Source organism: Onychomys torridus, chromosome 3 (genome assembly GCF_903995425.1).
Source record: "Onychomys torridus chromosome 3, mOncTor1.1, whole genome shotgun sequence".
NCBI classification, from domain to species: Eukaryota; Metazoa; Chordata; class Mammalia; order Rodentia; family Cricetidae; genus Onychomys; species Onychomys torridus.
Window position 1 is genome coordinate 108,331,242 of NC_050445.1, and position 11,257 is coordinate 108,342,498.

General features: G+C 51.0%; 1 protein-coding gene and 1 long non-coding RNA gene across 10 annotated transcripts in view; one reads left to right on the forward strand and one right to left on the reverse strand.

Annotated features, from left to right (window-relative positions):
• The window catches only part of Iqsec1 (IQ motif and Sec7 domain ArfGEF 1), a 334,707-nt gene that overhangs the window by 265,364 nt on the left and 58,086 nt on the right, over positions 1 to 11,257 (forward strand). Inside the window, exon 1 of one of the 9 annotated variants that reach the window (XM_036182946.1) lies at positions 6,877 to 6,929. The exons of the other annotated variants lie outside the window; for them this stretch is intronic. The gene's annotated coding sequence lies outside the window, so the exon portion shown is untranslated. Of the gene's footprint in view, positions 1 to 6,876; positions 6,930 to 11,257 lie in introns of those variants that run through there. 9 annotated transcript variants of the gene reach the window in all.
• LOC118580904 lies at positions 3,572 to 6,663 on the reverse strand. The gene is made up of 4 exons (XR_004944574.1): positions 6,320 to 6,663; positions 5,850 to 5,985; positions 3,904 to 3,998; positions 3,572 to 3,824 (listed from the first exon to the last, which is right to left on the reverse strand). It is a non-coding gene; the product is annotated as an uncharacterized LOC118580904 (long non-coding RNA).

Here is an 11,257-nt window from a genome sequence, read left to right on the forward strand (position 1 = left end):
CTGAGCTTCTTTTTATATCTGAGGCTGGGACTCACTCAGGTGCAGGCTTACTCTTACTCATCCAAGTAGCCCAGGCAGTCCTTGACCTGGTGACTCTCCTACCCCAGCCGGCTGAATGGCTGGGCTTTTAGGCTTGAGCTACTAGTTTGACATTTTTTTATTTTAAACTAAGGATAGAACCAGAGCTTTGTGGGTACTACACAAGCACCATGTCACTGAGCCACACTCCAGGCCTGACCATACCTTTTTTTAATGCTGTTTTCATGGAGAGAGAGAGAGAGAGAGAGAGAGAGAGAGAGAGAGAGAGCGAGAGCCAGGTGGTGTATCTCAGGGGCAAAATGTCTGCCTAGAATGCAAGAGGCCCTGGGTCTAGTCCAGGACCCAGCCATAGTTTTGTTGCCTGTGTTCTGAACATGTGGCTATGATGGAACCCTCCAGTGTGGCAGGGCTAACAGCGGAAGTGATGATTATTCCAGTGGGGCTTGAGAGGCCTCGGACCACATTCTCACATTTGTAAGTCCCATGGTAGAGAGCAGGCTGGGAAGGCAGGGGTTCAGACTAGGTAAAGGAAGCATCTCATATCATGTACCTACCATGCCCCAAGCCAACAGAGGCATCAATGAGTGATAATAAGAACCTCGTTAGGAAAGCCCCTGAGGTGCCATTGTCCTCTTATATGTGTGTATGTGGGGAACTGTGAGGACAGAGTGGGCAGAGCCCAACACAATGCCTGCCCGACATACAGTAGGCACCAAGTAACAGAAGGCCCTCCACCCGGTGCTTCTTCCCTCCCCATCTCTGAAGCACCTCCTCTCCCCAGCAGAGCCTCCCCTCGGCTTCCACACCCTTGCCCTGACTTCACTGCTGCCCTCTCAGCTCTGCTGCAGGGTTTGTGCCAATGACTCGGGTACTTTCCTAGCCACAGCACCTTCCTGGTGGTGAGCAGACCCTCAGCTGGTCAGTGTGGCTGCCTTAGTTCCTGTTGTCAGCGGCTGTCATCTGTGCACCTCTGCTCTGTCCTAAGCACTGTCCTGGAAGTGCAGGATTCAGTAGGCGCCCAGAAAATGGCATGTAGAAGAAATGATGGCTTCGGAGCTGGATTTAATGGGTTTGGGGACTCAGCTAACAGACAGGTGAGCATTTAGGAAGTTTTGTCCATGTGCTAGCCAGTATCTCACCATTGTGCAATCGCTGTCTTTTTTTTTTTTTTTTTTTTAGTTACTTGCTTAACTTTATTTTATGTGAATGAAGGTATCAGATCCCATGAAACTGGAGTTACAGATACCTGTGAGCTGCCATGTGGGTGCTAGGAATTGAACCTGTGCCCTCTGGAAGAGTAGCCAGTGCTCCTAACCACCGAGCCATCTCTCCAGCCCCAATCTCTGTCTTTAGTGGTGAAGTTGTGTGTGTTTTTATATGTTTGTAGGTCATTTGTGTTTTTGTTCTCTGAGCTACCTAAGTGAATTGGACTTGAAATTTGTTTGAAATTTTTTTTCTTGCTTTGAAGAATGTTTTTCTTATAGAGCAAAGCAGAAGAATGGAATGGGCAAACACATGGTGGTATGATACAGCAGTGTGTGCTCAAAGCCATTAAGCTTAGCTTGACTTTTGAGAAGCTGCTGAAGATGGAGCTGCATCAAGGAGCCTCTTTATCTCAAGATCATAGGGAGCTACAGAGGAGTTCTGAGCAGGAAAGGGATAGGATTGAATCCATTTTTGAAAATTGCTCTGGATAGCGGGAGGCGCTAGAAGGGTAGGCTGAGGCTGGAAAGTACAGGCCCTGAGTGTCTGGCTGAAGAGTGCCTTGTTTTACCTGGCAGGAAGAGGGTGCAGACATGCTGGCTGATGATGGACAGGTGGGAGGGAGGGGGAGGTAGAGAGAGTAGGGACAGACATGGCGCAGCGATAGCTTCTGCCGCACACACTTCCTGTGCTGCCAGCATCTGCACTATTGTGGGCATACTATTCTGTGTCTTGTGGTCTCCCCATATCCATCCCCTGGCTTCCTTCACACTCAGAGGAGGAAGGGCAGGAGAGGATCCAGGCTGCTCTCTGGGTGAGTAGGTTTGATTGCCCAACATGAGGCTCTGCCCCAGACATCTCAGACCCACATGGTATCCAGAGTTTGATCATCTGTCCCATGCCACGGGACTGACCTCCAGCCCAGAGAGATGACAGAGCTATTGCCAGGGTAACCCCAGGCAGGAAACATGAACCAAGTATTTCCAGACAGGACATGGACATGGGTAGATGGGACTGGCCCTGAGGGAGTCAGGGGGATCTCCAAAGTCACTTGGGGCCCCTGACACTCAACTCTGCTATTCCCATCTCCCCAGGGGCCATTTCAATACTCAGCTCTTCTGCTGAGAAGATTCTGGACTGGTGGTGTCCACATGGCAGGGGCTTCCTCCCGGATCCCAGATTAGGCACCAACCACCCTCAAATACCTGTTTTCCCAGAGAGATCTTTTACTAAGTGGGGAAGAAAAGTTAAAGTGACTGCTTTCTGAGTCAGGCAGAAAAACAGCAGCAAATGACCTTGCAGATTTAATTGTTAAGAAGAGAAAAGGGAGAGGTCTGTGTTAGAATGGGCTAGGATGTGGTGGTAACGGAGAAGGGGGACACGGGAAAGGGGAAGGGGTACATGTCCCAGAGGGCAAAGGATTGCCTCTGGATAGAGAAGAGAAACAGTAAAATGGTGGTTTATAAATGTAACAGTAAAGGGGGAAACCCCATGCTAGGATGAGGCATGGTAATTAGGTGAGCCAAAGGGGGCTTCTGGTTACTGGACTTCAATACTTTGATAGCTGGACCTTGGTGGTCAGCCTCAGGAGGAAGAAGTGGCCAGTAAGGGACTAGACCTTGGGGGCTAGCTTTAGGAATGTAATCTAATGGTTTCTAACAAGGCAGAGGGGATGGGGGAGAAGAGCAAGGCCTGCCAGAGCCATGCTTGAGTGGGCTAGTGTCCCTTCAGGTGGGCACTTGTCTTCTGCTTCCTGTCCACTTGGTAGAGGGAACTGTAGGACTTAGAAAGGGCACCCTCAATCCCCAGGTCATGCAGGTCATCCTCCCAAGCCTGTGCCAGAGCAGGCCCTAGATACCATACTTCCCAACACCATGTCTAGGCTCAGAAATTGCTATTTTCTTTTTAAATTTTTATATTTATGTGTGTGAATATTTTGCCTACATGTCAGTATATGCACTGTGTGTGTGCCCAGTGCTCATGATCCTTTGGGACTGGAGTTATGGATGGTTTTGAACCACTAGGTGGGTGCTGGGAATCAAACCCAGGTCCTCTTCAAGAGCAACAAGTGCTCTTAACCATTAAACCATCTTTCCAGCTCCAGAAATTTATTATTTGTAAACATATTGTGAAAAGCAGCAATACACTCAAGTCAGGGATAGTGACACATACCTTTAATCCTAGCAGTCCATAGGCAAGTCAGGCAGATCTCTGAGTTCAAAACCAGACTGGTCTACAGAGTTCCAGGATAATCAGGGATACACAGAGAAACCCTGTCTCAAAAAACAAACAAAACAAAACAAAACAAAAACAAGCAAACAAAAAATCCAGCAAACCCAGCAGTACAACTGTTTAGTGAGATTATACATACATATACATAGATGTGTATACATACATATATACAAAACATACATAGATATACACATGTGTGTGTAAGTGGAATGTTTCAGTGGAAAGCCAGTCCCCTCCTGTCCTGTTCCTAACTCTCCTTGCTCTTTCCAGGATTCTTCTGTGCCTTTCTCTGGCTCATCCTTGTCAGAGGTAGCATATGCAGGGATCAGCAGAGATTCTGTGCCCCTTTACTGCCAAAGGCACAAATAGTTAACATGAGCATGCATGTCAGCCCTCCCATAGTGTAACAAACATCTTGTTTTGACTTACAGTTGTAGAGGTTTCCATCCATTGTTGCTTGGCTCCATTGTTTTCAGGCCCATAGGAGCATAGTACATCATGGCAGGATCAGGAAGCAGAGGGAACTACGAGCCAAAGCATGAGAAAGAAGAAAGAAAGAGCAGAGGTTCTACTATCCGGGTGTTGCCACCCTGGAGACCAAAGCTACTTTACATGGACCTTTGGGGGATACTTAAGATCCAAACAACCACATTCAACATACCCTGAATCATGAACTGAAAATGTTGGGTTAAAAATTCATTCAATACAGTAGCAGCTTGACTGTCCAGCTCTGCAACACCTGTTGTGTAGAGTGGGCTAGTCCCCCATGGGATGCTTGTTCACTGCCTTATTCCAGCATCTTGAAAGATGGTAGGACTGCCTCTCACCAGCTCAGGGAAAGATCAGAATTCAAGTCTGGAGTGTGTGTCACTGACATGTCACTGAGTACATGGCACTCACCATTGTAAAGTAAGGAAAATGTAAGTTGAATTATCATAGCATGGGGACTGTCTGTATTTGACTTTTTGAAACACAAAGACCAGCAAAGGAGAAATGTGAGTGCTGGAAACCAAACTTGGGTCCTCTGTAAGAACAGCAAGTGTTTTTAACTACTGAGCCATCTTTCCAGCCCCCAAATAGGTAGAGTTTTGTTTTGTTTTTTAAGCAAGTGAATTGGATTGTGTTTTGATTGCATTTCTTTAATGTGCATTTAATTACAAGCAGGAGTGAATATTTTTCCTAAATGGCTTTCATCGTCTGGGCTGTTTTCTAATGGGTTAGTCATCCTATCGATTGAAAGGAGCACTTTCCTCTCCTTCTCTTCATTAACTTGCCCTATGTGCAGCAGACATTGTTTTTGGGGGGACATTTGTCTTTTTTACCGTATTTGTGGTATTCTGATTTGATATAGTTCAATACATCAACATTTGCTTTCTTGGCCTTTGGGAATGAGGCATCTGCATAGTGCCCTTTGTACACTTTCCACACGTCAGTGCAGCAGGCCCGCTCAGAGAGGTGATGGGACCTGGCTAGAGTCACAGGGCTGCCACAGCCCTGGTCAGCCTGTCTTCTGTCGCCTGTCCTTCCAGCATCCCAGTAACTGAGCTCCACACCAGCAATGCTAGTTATAAAAACTGCACAAGGATCTTCCTCTTTGAAGTGCTGCTTTTAAGAATATGTTTTTAAACTAGTAAAGCATGGTGGGGCACACCTTTAATTCCAGCACTTGAGAGGCAGAGGCAGGAGAATCCCTGTGAGTTTGAAGTTAGCCTGATCTTCCAAGGGAGTCACGGGCTAGCTGAGGCTACATAGTGAGACCCTGTCTTAACCATACTAAAACAATAATCCATTGCTCTAACACTGTGCAAGGGTATAACTAGTTTGGGGGAGGGGAAATGGAGTGTAGGGTGGGTAAGACTCACACCTTGTCTTGTGAACCCATCCTACTGCCCTACTATGGGCACTAGCAAGGTGCCATAGGTTTATTTTTGAAGGAGGGAAAAGGTCTGAAAAAATAATCTCCGAAGTACTAGGGTTGCACCTAGTGGGCCACCCGGCCTGGGTTTATGATTGCCAGAGGTCAGGGAGAGGAGGACCAAGGACCAAGCAGACCAGGAGTTAGACTATCCCTTAGCTTTGTCATCAATAGTAATACTTTAGGGTTCACTAAATTCTGAAAGAGTTGGGTGTCAGCATGGGAGCTAACACCTCTACTCACAGAACTGAGGCACGAGAATTGTCATGAGTTCAAGACTAGCCTGAGCTACACAGTTCCATGCAAGCCTGGACTAGAGTGAGACTGTCTCAATAAATAAAAAAGTAGGGGATAAAATAAAAGTCCAGTAAGGGGAAGCGCCTTGTCCAAGGTCACACATCCTAATGGCGGCCCTAATCCAGCCCCATCTGCTCACACATGACATCACTCCCCCAGATACCTCCAGGCAGGATGGCGGCAGCTGAATCCTTCCAGCCTCTTGCCTTGCCGCTTTTCGTCACCAGGGGGCGCTGCTTGGATGCATTGCCAGCTACGGGCGCCCTTGCTCCACCTGGCGGGGGACCGGGGACCTCTGCCTAGGAAGGACAGTCCAGTTTTCAGGGTCGGGGGCTGTGTGTTCCCCACACCTCTTCACTCCACTGCACAGCCCGCAACGCTTTCCCATCCGCGTCTTTTCCTTAGGCACAGCCCTGCACACGCACCTTCCCGGTCCCTACCCCTTCCAGGCCCAGCTCCCCCATCCAGGCTATTTCTTCCCCCAAACTTGGGTTCCTCGGTCCAGACTGCCCTACCACATTCTCAAAGACCGTTGCCAGGTTACTTGAGACCCATCCCAGCATTTATTTGGTGCCCAGTTCTTTGCTCTAGCAGGATGAGGAGCCCAGATCCCCTGCCCTCCCTTCGCCCTACTGAACAGCGTGGGTCCTAAAGGGGCAGCGGAGGGGCGTGGTGCCCGAGTCGACCTCAGCAGTCCCGACCCTGTGTGACGCGGAGACAGTAGCTTGCCCTCTCTGGCCGGTCTCAGCAAGCTGCGGACGAGCGCGGGAGGAGGAGCACTGGCAGCAGGTCGCCTTGGGAGGGCCAGAGAGGGTGGCCCCGGTCTGCTTTTTGACTAGGTATTGATTTGGGTATCTAGGAGAAAGACAAGGGGCGGCCGTGCGGACCACTCCGCGCCGGTTTTCCGCGTGCCGGGCAACCTGGCCTATCCGCTGCGGCGGTCCCGCGGCCTCCAGCGCCCTCCACTCGCCCGGACTTGGGTGACGTCGTTGACTGGGGCGGCACCCGTCCTCCCCCCCCCCCCACCCCCGACACACACACAGGCGCGGGCGCACACCTTCGGAAGGGGGAAACTGAGGCCGGACACAGAGAGGACCCCCCCCCCCGCCAAGGTCACGTCGGGCGGGGCGCGGGGTCAGGCTCCGGTTCTGTGCGTCCCTGGACCCCGCGCCCCGCGGCCGGACGTTTAGGGGCCGCGCTCTCGGCTGGTCGGCGCGCGCTCGGCGGCTGCGGGCACCCAGAGGTAGGAACGAACGAGCGGGAGGGCAGGGCACAGGGCACACTCGCGGGGCCGGGCTGTACGGACCCCGGCGGGCTACCAGAGCCACGATGGTTTCGCGCGCGCGCGTTGCGGGCTTGTAGGCTCGGGGGACCCGGCGCCACCGGCCTCGCATGCGGGGCGGCCCCTGGAACGCGCGGAGGACGCTGCCGGGTGCTCTGCGGCCGGCGCAGCAGGGTGCTAGCGATCCAGGTGGGGGCGGGTGCCTGTCGCGCCAATGCGGTGCCTCCTGCTGTGCACCGAGGACTGAGCCCGGGGGTCGCCCTGTGCCCCCTGCCTCCTCGCCCCCCCCCCCAACCTGGAGAAATCCCGCCTGCGCTTCTCCGTCCCAAGCCTGCGGGAGGGAGGGAGGTCGAAGCATCTCAGGAATTTGCTCCAGCTTGCTGGACGCGCCCGGGAGTGGGTGAAAGCTTAGTTTGGGCTGAGGAGCCCGGGCCAGAGGGACCAGATCCAAAATTGGCCCTGCCTCTAACCTGCTGTGAGGCCTCGGGCAGCCCTTCTTGCTGAATCTTGATCTCGGGGGGCCTGGGGGGGGGGGCTCCTGGTAGGTTCCCCGCAGTGAAATTAGCTCTAGGGTCAAGGTTTAGGAGCAAGATATCATGAAACCTTTGGGCCCAGTATGGGACAAGAGGCAAAACCATAGGGTGTGAAATGTGCTGGGGGCTGGTAAAGGAAACGCTATTCCTATCCAGCAGTTTGGGTCGGGAACTTTCGGGTGAGGCTCAGTGTGAGAAATTCCACCCCCACCCTGAGCACAGCAGCTGCCCTTAGGCTGTGCCTTGGCAGGCCAGGTCAGCAGAGATGTACAAGGATCATCAACACCTCCAGGAGTCCCAGGGAAAACCCCCTTCCATGTTTCTGCTGGGTAGTAACTACCCTAAATTGCCAAGCTGTAAACTGTCACAGCTGATCTGTCACTGGAGCAAACTGAGCAGAAAGATGACTGTGGGTGTCCCCTCCCCTGGCTCTGTACACTCCATGAGGCTTCCAAGGACAGCAGTGGGCTCTGCCTGGTCAAGTGTGTGTGTGTGTGTGTGTGTGTGTGTGTGTGTGTGTGTGTGTGTGTGTTGTTCTGAGCATGCTCAGTTCCTACCTGGTGGCCAGAAGCAGGAGTCTGGCTCTGCACTCTGCTGAACCACTCGCTGTTCCATTTCATGGCCACCATCTACCCGTCTGTGTTCACTCTGGCCAGTCAGTGGTAGCCCCCTCACCAGCTCCAGAGGGGACACCAGCTTGGCTTTCTAATCATCCTTCCCTACCCCAGCATTGTGCTCTGCTCCTTATGGATGGCAAGGTAGCCAGGCCTCTGAACCTACCTGCCCATAAGAGCCCAGGAGTTGAATTTGAAAAATAGCTTCCCCCCAACCCCCTGGTGCTAGAAAAGACAGGCTAAGAGGTGGCTGAGAGTGCCACAATGCCCACAGCCCAGACCCTGAGTATTGTTATTCTGGAGAGAATACCCAAAAGTATGAGACCAGAGAGAGGCAGGGACATGTCCAAGGTCACACAGCACATTCAGGGTTTAGGGGCCTGTTCCCACCTCCCAAGCATCCCAGGCATTCTTGGGTAGCTGCTGCTTGAGGAAGGTGCCACAGGACTGGAGGCCACCACAGAGGTCTGTGCAGTGGAGGAACAAAGAAAGGGACCAGTGCTCTCCCCCTGTAAGGGACTGGCTCCTGCAGCTTGCAAACACTAAATAATCTCAGGTCTTATGACTAAAGTTGCCACTTGTCTCCAGGCTGCTTAAAGGGCCCATAGCAGTCACATAGCTGTGGCTGCCCTGCCCTGCCCTGCTCTGCCCTGTCTGCCATCCTACAACAGGACCCTTTCCCAGTGTCTGGAGGCAGGCAAGTACCAAGGTTGTGGCTGCAGAACTGATCCCCGTGTCCTCAGCTTGTCTTTATACTAGCCTCCTGACACTAATATGGGATGTATCTAAGCCCCTAACTGTTCCTAGCCAGGAACAGCTCTTGATATAACCTCCCAATACAGCACAGTATGTGTGTATGGCACCATTCTGTTTGGGGGCAGCATCTTCTGGTACCCCCACCCCCATCCCATCCCAGACACCTTGCCTTGAGCCCCTATTCCTGAGACCTAGAAACCAGTCACTCTCCTGTGTTCTCGTCCTTGTCATTTCTACCACTTCTGCTGAGTCCTTTGCAGGCCCTCATTATCACTGTGCAAGGATACAGTGACTTTTAGGCTGGTGAGACACTGGCTTTCAGTTCTCTAGCCCCAGGCTACTACAGCAAGAGCCAGTTGGGATGTCCAATGGTAAGCAAGCAAGTTCTTAGTGACTCTGAAGAACTGTAGGATTTTCCATCCTGCCTCACACAGTTGAAGCCCAGCAAACATTTCCAAAATTTTTATATTTTCCTTTATGTTTTCTTTTTTATTATTAAGAAATTTTCTATTCATTTTACATACCAACCACAGATCCCCCTCTCTTCCTTCCTCCCTCCCCCCAAAGTGCCCCCCCAACCTACCTCCCATTCCCACCTCCAAGGCAAGGCCTCCCATGGGGAGTCAGCAGAGCCTGGTACATTAAGCTGAGGCAGGTCCAAGCCCCTCCCCCTGCATCAAGGCTGTACAAGGTGTCCCACCATAGGTACTGGGCTCCAAAAAGCCCACTCATGCACCAGGGATGGATCCCAATCCCACTGCCAGGGGACCCCTTAACCAGTTCAAGCTAAACAACTGTCTGGCCTGTCCAGAGGGCCTAGTCCAGTCCCATGGGGGCTCCACAGCTATTGGTCCATAGTTCATGAGTTTCCACTAGTTTGGCCTGGCCATCTCTGTAGGTTTCCCCATCATGATCGCATGTTCCTTGCTCATAGAATCCCTCCTCTCTTTCATCAATTGGGCTCTTGGAGCTTGGCCTGGTGCTTGGCTGTGGATCTCCGCACCTGCTTCCATCAGTTACTGGATGAAGGCTCTATGATGACAGGGTATTCACCGATCTGATTACCACAGTAAGCCAGTTCAGGCACCCTCTCAACTGTTGCTAGTAGTCTAAGGTTGGGGTCATCCTTGTGGATTTCTGTTAACTTCCCTAGCACCCTGTTTCTCCCTGTTGCCATGATTTCTCCATTTATTATGGCATCTCTTCCCTTGCTCTCCTAATCTGTCCCTGTTCCAGCTTGAACCTCTCGTTCCCTTATGTTCTCATCCCCCATCCCTTACCCTCCATTGCCCCCCCTCACCTCCAGTTCGCTCATGTAGATCTCATCTATTTCTCCTTTGCAGGGTAATCTATGTGTCACTCTTAGGGTCCTCCTTGTTAACTAACTTCTGGAGCTGTGGGTTGTAGTCTGGTTATCCTTTGCTTTACATCTGGTATCCACTTATGAGTGAGTGGATGAGTTTGTCCTTCTGAGTTTGGGTTACCTCACTCAGGATGATACTTTCTAGTTCTATCCATTTGCCTGCAAATTTCATGTCATTGTTTTTACTTCTGAGTAACACTCCGTTGTGTATATGTACCACATTTTCTTTATCCATTGTTCGGTTGAGGGGCATCTAATCTAGGTTGTTTCCAGGTTCTGGCTATTACAAATAATGCTGCTATGAACATAGTTGAGCATGTGTCCTTGTGGTATGATTGAGCATTCCTTGGGTGTATGCCCAAGAGTGGTATAGCTGGTTCTTGAGGTAGATTGATTCCCAATTTTCTGAGAAACTGCCATACTGATTACCAAAGTGCCAGCAAACATTTCTTAGGTACCTACTACATGACAGGCAGCTCACAGGGGCCTCATCCATTCCATCTGCAATATTCCAGTTCAGTCCATTAGCTTGCACAATAGTTCTGGAAACTTCAACTTAAACCAATGATATTACCCTTGCAGACCAGCAAAAAGAATGTGGAGCCTACTCCTTCCAACCCACAACCCAACAGTTTTCTCCAAGTGAGTTGGTTACCCTGGAGCACCAATGGTCTTCCAGTCTTTGGGCCCATTACTCCCTCAGGGAGGGTGTCCTTCAGGCAGGATGGTTATGAATACCAGGCTCAGCATTCGTGCTGACCCATATGGGTCTCTAGATGCTGTATCTGACAGTGGAGACTGGCGGCTGGTGAGCTCCTGCTGCCTCTGTAGAAGAGAGCCCATCTGCATGTGTCCTTCCTCCACAGGGCACAGTGATGGTATATGGAGGGAAGGAGACCCTGCCTGTTTCTAATGTTTGGGGCTAATATGAATTTTTTTCATAAGCTGCACCCAGAAAAAAAAAAAAAAAAAAACACCCAGCCTTAGAAAGTAGTGAGTTCCTTTTCACCAGTAGTATACAAG